At 42.6% G+C, this 10267-nt stretch overlaps 1 long non-coding RNA gene across 1 annotated transcript; it reads right to left on the bottom strand.

The window, feature by feature from the left end:
* Positions 1-7174: 7174 nt before the first annotated feature.
* Positions 7175-9858, bottom strand: LOC130684377 (uncharacterized). Its single transcript, XR_008998624.1, has 3 exons — positions 9773-9858; positions 9158-9266; positions 7175-7344 (listed from the first exon to the last, which is right to left on the bottom strand). It is a non-coding gene; the product is annotated as an uncharacterized LOC130684377 (long non-coding RNA).
* Between the last annotated feature and the right edge of the window lie 409 nt (positions 9859-10267).

Genomic DNA, 10267 nt, shown 5'->3' with positions numbered 1-10267 from the left:
AGTCTGGCATTGGGAGCTTGCCACTTTTTTTCCCAATGAGCAGAGATATTAGCAACACTGTATTTCCTAACACTGGGAAGCTGCTTCATGTAACACTATCTAGAAAATAATACCTTTTCCTGCACTAAAAATCTTGACAGAAACAAATCTTTGGTTCTAAGGGAGCCACAGGCAGCAGCATCCTGGATCAATTGGGTCTGACCCCAGGGAGAAGATGCCCAGTAGCAGGCAGCTGGACAGAGGCACCCTGACTTCCCCTGCATCGTGGTCAATTTGCAATTATGAAAAACAAAACAAAACAAAACAAAACAGCAGGATGTGGGAAGTTTGGTTTCAAAGTGGATTCTTAATCCCAAATCAGATTTCTCCTGGGGGAGCAGAGTGGTACAAGGTAGATTCTTCCACTAGGTGAGCTGGGCTGTGGGGCCATCCAGTCCTACTCAGCGGGAAAGAGCAGACCTCGAAGGGCATGGGATTTCTTAGGACTGCCCATCAGCTTGACATGAAATTTATGACAAGAAGATTTTCCTTATGGTAGGTTAAAAATCATGTGTTATATACAATAGCGTCATCCGCAATCCTGCTCATCAATAAGCAGTACCTGGCAGGTGCTGTGGGCTTGGATCCTGTGGTAAGCGGTGCACAGCTGTAGCTATAAAACTGCCAGCTTCTGGCCCTACCCAAGACCAACCAATAATGCAGTGCCTAATACCTAATACAGCATTGATACAAATCGATACTCAATGACTACTGAGGTAACAGACGGATTAGTCTAATTGCATGTGATTCGGGAAAAGTTACCTAAGCTCTCTGCTGCTGTTACTTCCCCTGATAAGATGGGATGATAATAATGCACACATTTCGAATTATAGGAAGATTAGATGAACTAATACAGGAAAAGTGCCCAATAAGTATTAGTCTTGATACTTAGTTGGGGCATAAAATGTGTACATGCATAAATGAAATTCTGTAGTGAAATTACCCATTAGAGGTGAGTAAAAAATAAGGGAAATATACTAAATCAGGTTTTCCTGGGGTGAAATGGATAAAACCAAAAGACAGAATTGAGTAACAAAAGAAGCATCAATAGGGGCTGGAGTCCATACTTGGATGGGGCCTGGCAGGGCCAGTGGGAGGTGGCCAGGCAGATGAAAGGTATAATAAAGTGCTAAGTTGTCAATGAAACAAATATGTCAGTTTCTTACACACACATGCATATTTAGGAACCCCCACCGACTTTAAAGGTGCTATAGAAAACCACACACAGAATGTTCATATGACTATGGTCCTGTATAAGTGCAATTACTGGAAAGTCTCTGTTTCCTGTTATTGTGTGTGCATCCAGAGAAGCACAAATACTTCATTTTCAGGATGGGTGGCACCTAACAGGTTCAAATCAGGCGTTCCCCAACATTTCTGACTTGAGGAAAAAAAAAAGATCTAAAAGTTTTGGAAATTTGGTGTCGATAACACTAGATTGCCTCCTAAAATTTGTCCAGCTGTTCTCAGATTTAATCACGTATGCTGAACTATAACTAAGGTAGGATAATCTGTAATTTAATAATTGCAGCATGTCATATGTTTTGAAGTTATTACATGTCCAGAAAGTGGACCAGTGGTAGGTTCCAGCTGTGATTCAGGAAGTGGGACACAGGCAGTGGAGGAGAGACCACGTGACTAGATTCGGATGCTCCAAGGTCACCATGAAGGAGAGGAGGGCCCTGCTGGTGTCCCCAAGTATCATGACAAACTGTTATGTTTATATACATATATATATTCAACACCTATCAGTTGTTTACTATGTGATATGATTAACATCCAGAACAAGTTAGAAATAACATACGTGTGGCCCAGTTGTCTAATCGAAGTTATATGATTAAGCAGGCAGCATCTTTGTAGAATATGAAAGGAATGCACAAAGAATCCTCCAGGCCCCTGTCTCTACTGGGGGGCAGAATGAGCAAAGGGTTTATTAAGGAAGGCAGACTCCAAGAAGAATCAGGCACTTCTCCTGGGAATGAAGGAGGTAGCAGGTGGGAGCAGGTCCTGTCTTCTTAGCAGTAACCCTAACATGAAGGAAAGTGTATCAGTGGCATTGACTTTTTAAGAAAGCATTCAGAGCTTATTTGCAAACTGTTCTAATATTACCTAGAATTCAAGGTTCTCCAGATTCATCCCCAACCACATCTTGGAGCTTTCTAGAGAGGGCAGATACTGTTAGTAGTTAACTCAGTACCTGCTTTCCCCTTCCACCTTGTGATGACTGTCACCTAACTTCCTCCTGACTCTCTAGACCCTTCACCTCCCTTTTCCATCCTGAGATCAGCCTCCAGACAGTGACATATGTGGACAACATCAAAGGTTCACTTGTCCTCCGGCGTCCACTTGGTTTGGCCAATATGGAGCTTTGGCAGGTGTCAGAGGGAGGGTGGAAAGCGAGTACAGGTCATTAGTTCTCCCTGGAGATGCCCTGGGCTGATCGTGTTCTTTGACCACATTGCTGCTCCTTTCCAGGTGGGCTTCCTTACCTGTGCAGCCCTTCCTGGTTCTTCATCACTGTCTCTTCATCCCTTTAGGCCTAAAGATGATGTTACTAGTCCCAGGTTGCTGATCCTTCAGGATGCCCCACGCCTAGCCACGCTGTTGTGCACAGTCTCTATAGTCTTAGTATTATCACTTGAATGTGCCCCCTGTTTCCTGTTGGATGCCTACAGCTATCGTTGCAGACATGAATTCTGTTCAGGAGACCAGTGTGAGGATCTCAAAACCAGAGCCCAAACTCAGCTTACCTGACTCTCTGGGGGCCAGGAGAGGTCACGTGGTAATAGACCGAGGAGAGATGATCAAAAGGTGGGAGGGGGTGAGAGACTCCCGGAAAGGGGGTGGGCTTGCGGGTCCGCTCTGTTTCTTCTGCCCTTTGCTTTCTTCTTCACGGTCAGTGGCTGCTGTGCCCATCTTCTGAGCATGAATGTGAGAGCCACAGACTAGGGATGCAGGGACAGAAAGCTCAGGAGTCTGCGAGACTTTAAGGCGTGGAAGTGCTCACAGCACCAGCCCTGGACCTCCAGTTTCCAGATGACTTGTTACATAAGGAAAAATGAATCCACATTTGGATGAGCCATGGTGGCAGGATGAGCCATGGTGACTGGATTTCTGTGACGTGCAGCCAGGGCGGCCCTAGTGACACTGAGCACTTTTCTCCAATGCTGCTTGCTGTTGATATAATCTCCCTGACTTATTTTCTGCTTCTGAAGTTTGGAATTGTTCATTGGCCTCTGTAGCATCTGGCAACACTTCCTTCTTGCTTCCTATTTCTAAGTACCCTGATCTTGAACCTTTCCAGCCTGCTCACCTAGGAACCAGACCCTTTTCTTTGACTCCTGGGATACTTTCTGATAAACCTCCTTTGCCCTCAGTTCTCTGACAGAGCTCCAGACATGTAGACCCTAAGAAGAGAGTGGCCCAGGGAAAGTTAATGCAGTAAATTCTCATTGGCGTTAGACTCAGGTGATGGAGGGTTATTTCTCTGTTACTTTCTGTTCTGTGACCAGGGGCAAATTAATCTTTCTTAGGATCAGGTTTTGCCATTAGAAAAACTGGATAAATTGGTTTTACCTATGCGATCAACATGTGAGATCAAAATCAAATGAAAACATGTTTCCACTTTGGAAAAAAAAACAATTCTGCAGTCAGCATACTAATTTAGAAATTATGATTGGGATTGTGGAGAAACTGTGCCAGAGGTCTGGGGAGAAGCCAGGAAGCCTGGATAATTGTGAGCCTGGAGGAAATCAGTTAACCTTCTGGTACTTCAGGGCTCCCAGTAGCTAGATAGTGATATTATTAACATCATCTTCCTCATAGGGTTTAGGATATTAGTTACCCCAAAGGAGCCTTTCTCATGAGCACCTGACCTTTTTTTTTTATCCTCTCTATTGAGATCTGAGCTAGTAGTATAATTGGAACGAGGGGGACTATAAATAAATTAGTTCAGAAACTACCTCCACATTATCGCAGGATAAAAGAACCTGGGTATTTGTTGCAGTGTAGTTTATTTCCTCCTATGGAGCTGGAAAGAAGAGACATCTGGCAAACATTTCTTTTTGTCTGAATCTAGCTTTCTCACTATTTCATTTGGTTCTCTCTCTACCTGACTGGAGTCATGGGTAATTAACCTCTGTCCACTAAGTCACTAAAGTCTGCTGCAGTGTTTCATTAGGAGCTAATTTAAAAATGAATCTATATCTAGCTTTACTTGCAAGATGCCCCACCAAAAAGACTTAGCAGAGAGTATTTATTGCACGTGTACCTGATGTTGATAGCATCAAAAACCGTCCAGTTAATGTGAGAGAGGATGCGGTATGGTGAGTTTAGAGTACAGCCCTGCAGCTGAATGGTCTGGGTTTGAATCCCGTCTGTGCCCCTTCTAAGTGCCATGATTTTGGGGAAGTGACTTCATCTTTTCAGGCTTCAATTTTCTCTCCTCAAAATTAAGACTGATAAGAATACCTCTCTTCTAAGCATGTTGTTAAGGTTAAGATTACTTTATAAGCAAAATTCTTAGAACAGTACCTGGCACGTGGTATGTTTACATAGGATTTTCTATTTGTGACCCCATTTGAGCTGAGGTGGGAATGTGGGCCCAATGTTCCAGGTGGCTCAGTTATATAAGAAAAGCTAGAAATTGCGTTTTTCACTGTGATTTTTACATATTGGCACCTAATCTAAAAACCTTTAACACCGTACACACACTGAACAAAATATGGCTGAGGGTTGAATTCAGCCTACCAGCCTCTGGTTTTTCTCTTAGTTAGAGAAACCTAAAGTAGGTGTGCAATTTCATGTAGTGATTTCCAAGTTCTGGGCCCCTAGTGCTTGGAAAAGTCAACTTGAGCCAGGGCTGTACCTAGATCTTGAATGGAATAAGCCAGCACGGGAAAAGAGAAAAGTGAGCATGTGCTATGTGCCAACACTAGACAAATAGGATTTTATTACCTTCTCACAATATTGTGAGAGGTGGTGTGTTATTGTGATTTATAATAAGAAATATATATTTAATCTTCATCCCTGTTTCTGGCACAGAGCTCCTGAAACCTTTGGAATTTCCTCAGCCTTGAGAGCTTGAGAGTAATAAAGGTGTCTTCTGCTATGTTAATGAGTTGGCTTTTGGACAGCACCTAAGGATGGGGGCTGGATGCCAGGAGAACAACCATGTAATAAAAGGTTGGAACTTTAAAATTCACCTCCTAACCACCAGGGAGGGAACTGGATGGATCCCCAATGGCCAATGATTTAGTCAATCATGTCTATGTAATGAAGTCTCCATAAAAACCCCACGAAGAGGGAGTTCAGAGAGTTTCTTGATTGGTGGACCCGTGGAGTGCAGGGAGAGGGGATGCTCAGAGAAGACTCGGAAGCCACTTGCCCTTTCTCCATACCTGGCCCTATTCATCTTGTCATCTAGCTGTTGATTCATATCCTTTAATATCTTCAGTTAAAAAATGGTAATCTAGTGAGTAAATGGGCTTCCTGAGTTCTGTGAGTTGCTCTAGCTAATTAATCAAAACTAAGGAGGGCATTGTGGGAAACTGTGATTGACAGCAGGTCAATCAGAAGCACAGGTGATAACCTGGGCTTGAGATTGGCATCTGAAGTGGAGGGTGGTCTTGTGGGACTGAGCCCCTAGCCTGTGGGAACTGATGCTATCTCTGGGTAGATGATGTTGGAACTTAGTTAAACTGTAGGACACCCATTTGGTGTCTAAGAATTGGTACTGGGGAGCAAGAACCCCCTACACATTCGAACCAGTTCCAAGAACACTGAGGTAGGTAGGCATTGTCACCTTCCTTTCACAGGTAAGAAAACTGAGTCTCAGAGAGATTAAGCAACTTGCCAGAGTTTGCATGGCCCAGACTGGCAGAGCAGGGACTCAAACTCAGATCTATCTGACACCAAAGCCCATGTTCTTGTCCACTTTTTAAAACTACTTGTCAATTAAGTCAAATAAATGAAAGTCATGTTCACCACTGGTACGATAGAAATTCCAAAATCTGGCTTACCCCAGTGGAAGGTTGTTTCTCACCCATGTAAAACCCAAAAGAATGTATTTGATGAGTGGATAACTTCTGTCCAATCATTCAGAGACCTGGATCCTTCCATCTTCTAACTTGGCCATCTTTTACATGTGATTTCCAAGGAGGAGAGTGTGGGGAAAGAGCATAGAATACTTTGAATCAGAGATATTTATGGGCAGGGCTTGTAAGTGGTGCGTATCACTTCCAATCACATGCCATGTTCCATTGTCCTGACATAGGACCATACAGGGCAAGAAAGGAGTCTGGAAAATGTGTCTAGCTGTGACTCAGGAGGGACAGGAAGTTGGTTTGGTAAACATCTAGAAGTGTCTGCCACAGATGTTTGACAGCCAGTATTCCCATCTGACATGTGGTAACTTGCTTACCCACCTGGACCCAGTGCATTCTTCCTGGGTGGTGGTGGGGAGGATGGTCTTTGAAATTAGATGGTTGGATTTTCAGCTCATCATGTCCATGAGATGATGATGAAGTCTCATAAATAGCTATTTTCTTAAACACATGTTTGGTTTCTTCTGCATGAGTGTATAACAGAGGCCATTTTTTTCCTGATAGTTTATAACATTAAAGTAGTTATGATGTGAATATTTCTTTAAATCCCATAATCCATCATCAACAACGGTATTATGTAGTAACTCTCCCTTTTAAATTGAATTTTACTACACTCTATTAACAGTTCAATAGAGAGAAATGACAAATAATTTCATGGCTCAAGAGTAGCAGACAGATGAGCTCAGCAAAAATACAGTCTGGTATCAGTGGGGGCTGAACGAAATGTGTAGCCTTCAAATTAAGTGTGTTTGCTTTCTGTCTTTCTAATTGTGCAATTGGGCATCACTAAGGGTTGTTAGTCCATTCTTTTTAGACCAGCAACAAGATGTGTCTTCTTGTTGCCATTGTTCCTGGTGGCCCATGTTTTTTTACACCAACAGGTACAGGAACCTTAGAAGGTTAATTTCTTCACTTAAAGGTATGAACCAATTTCTCACCCTCATTTAAAAGGAAAATGTTTCAGGGTATCTATTTATTTCTCTCCCTTGAGATGTTTTTTCTTTTTAAACTCTTCAGGGAAGAAGAACACTTTAGCCTCAGTTTATTGGAAAGATTTGTAAATGCATCTGAGATTTGGCTTAAAATGCATGGAACATCCCTCTAGGACATTGTATGTGCTCAGCACAGCTGCTTCCGCATTTGCCACAGTGGAAGGGGAAGGGCCAGAAGGCAGTCTTATGTAACCTCCATCCCAGGGCACCTGCAGAAAGAAGAAACTGATGACACTGCGGTGATTTACCTTTCCTCTCCAGAAGCCAGCCCCCACCCAAACTATGGAGCAGCCAGTCCATAGCCCACTGTTCTTGACCTCCAAATGCTTTTGCCACTATGTAGGACAAGGAAATTTATTTAAGAAACAGGAAAAGCATGTGACATAATTTGTTCAGCAATAGGAAGTAAGGAAACTGCAAGTCCTGCTGTCCCTGTAAATATCCTAAGAAACCCTTTCTGCATTGCTTCCAGTCACTGGGCAGAGGTTGTAATTCCATCTGAGTCCACAGAAGTCTGTGGCACCACCGTTTTACTATGTCTTCTATCATAAAATCATGTGACCCACCTGTTTCAGAATACCCCAGATATTAGCCATCTTTCTCTGCTGCTATACCTATCCTGAGAAAGTTCAATGCTCTGACCTCTGGCAATAAAAGTAAGCCAAGGAAAAAAGCTTAGAGATCACATGGAAAAAGTCTTCATAGCCCCTTCCAGAGCAGTTTTGCATACATTCAAATCATCTGTTCCTCTCAAAAACAATATCTTCCCTCACTCTTGAGAACTACAAGGCTAGGAAATCTGAGATCGGGATGCTAATATAGTTGATTTCTGGTAAGGGTGCTCTCCTGATTTGCAAACAGGCATCTTCTTGCTGTGTCCTCGCATAATATAAAGGTCCTCATGACCTAACTATTCCAAAGGTCCCATCTCCAAATATTACATTGGGAATTAGGAATCATATATGTTCATATTTCAACATAAGCGTTTTGGGGGAACACAAGTACATAGTTCATAACATCAAGTTAAAACCACAGTGAGATTCTGCTTCACACACACTAGGATGGCTAAAATTTTAAAAAATTATAAAACAAAAAATAACTTTTGGCAAGGATGTGGAGAAAAGAGAACTCTTGTGCACTGTTAGTAGGAATATAAAATGGGGCAGTTGCTATGGAAAACAGCGTGGAGGTTTCTCAAAATGTTAAAAATAGAACTATATTCTGATCCAGCAATTCCATTTCTGGGTATTTATCCAAAAAAACACAAAAATACTAATGTGGAAAGATATATGCACCCCTATGTTCATTGCAGCATTATTTATAATAGCCAAGATTTGAAGAAAAACCTAAAAAGTCTATCTATGGATGAATGGATAAAGAAGATGTGAAATAGATATAGATACAAGAGAATGCTATTCAGCCATAAAAAAGTAAATCTTGCTATTGCAACAACATGGATGGACCTAGAGGGTAAGTGAAATAAGTCAGAGAGAGACAAATATCATATGATCTCACTTATATGCAGAATCTAATAAAACAAAACAAAGAAACAAAAGCTGAGGGCGTAGGTAAAACAGATTGGTGATTGCCAGAAGGGAGGGGGCATGGGGGGTGGGTAACATCAGTGAAAGGGGTCAAAAAATACAAACTTCAAGTTATAAAATAAAAAAGTCATAGGGATGTAATGTACAGAATGGTGACTAAGGTTAATAATACTGTATTACATATTTGAAAGTTGTTAACAGAGTAACTCTTAAAAGTTCTCACCACAATAAAAAAAATTGTAACTGTGTTGATAGATGGTCACTGACTTACTGTGCTGATTCTTTAGCAATATGTACAGATATGGAACCATGCTGTATGCCTGTGGGAAAAATGGAAGTTTCCACCCAGAATTTCCTGCCTGGCCTTAGCCATTTACATACCAATGGACGTTTACCATGACAGAGCCTCTGGTTGATCTGTGGCAAGGGGTGGAGAGAAAATGGCCATTCTCTTCTTCCCTCCATTCCTGGAACCTACCTGGTCTGGTGCCCACCAGTCACCTGCACATGGAGTTCTCCCCTGAAGGGGTGGGTGGGGGAATACAGAGTGTGCCACAGCTGTAAGGGATGGATGGAGCCAGTGCCAGCTGGTGAAACAGAGCAAGCTATGAGCAATAAAGCCCCCTTCTCCCAACCTGCCCTTTCCCTTGCTGTCCTTCAGTTTTATCAGATTCATAGAACACTTGCCCCTGGTGGGGAACCTCCTTACTCCTAGTTACTTCCAGATTACTCCTTACTCCTCCTTACTTCCTACTTCAGCAACACCCAAACTAATGTAACGTTATACGTCAATTATATATCAGCTAATGTAAAACAAAGGCCCCAGAGAGTTCTCTTACTCTCTCTGTCCCTCTCTACCTGATAGCATCTTGGAGAAAAGCTCTTACCAGTCCCTATCTCTGCCAGGACCCTAATCTCAGATTTCCAGCCTCTAGAACTGTGAGAAATGCATTTTTGTTATTGGTAAGCCATGCAGTTGATGGTATTCTGTTATAGCAGCCAGAACAGACTAAGACCTCCTACCATCTCACTACCACCTTCCCAGCCCCAGGCCCCAAGGGGGAAAGCATCAAGTGCCAGACACTTCACTTACTTTTCATTTTTACAATCTCTACCCATAGCTGACCCAGCCTGCAGATGGTGGGCATGCCAGGGGCAGAGCGGTTCAGCAGTTCCATTGACTGCCAAAGACATGCACACTGATAAGTAGCCAAAAATAACCAGGGAGGCAGAATGTTTCTAAATAGAAAAGTGATACACTTGCAAGTGGGCATGAAGCAGAACATGGCAGAGCCCCAGAAAGATAGCAGATGGGTGGTTTAGGGACAGCTGCTGTCACTGGGGGTGGGGGTGAGACTTGCTCATTACCATAGAGATAGGGGCAATAAGGATTTATCTCGGGAGAATGTTTCAGGGCATAAAGAATATAAATAGTCACTTCCCACCTTTAACTCGAGAAAGGGATTAAAACAGATTTGGGGTGACAGAATGGGAATTAAAGGCTGATAAAGCCCATAGCCATAAGTTTTCATGTGCACTGGCATTTAGAATGCAGTGTCCCAGTGCTGAACACACTGTTAGGTAATGA

The sequence above is a fragment of the Manis pentadactyla genome, chromosome 7, assembly GCF_030020395.1.
Source record: "Manis pentadactyla isolate mManPen7 chromosome 7, mManPen7.hap1, whole genome shotgun sequence".
Taxonomy (NCBI): Eukaryota; Metazoa; Chordata; class Mammalia; order Pholidota; family Manidae; genus Manis; species Manis pentadactyla.
Note: the sequence above shows the minus strand (reverse complement) of the source record. Positions and strands in the feature narration are given on the sequence as shown.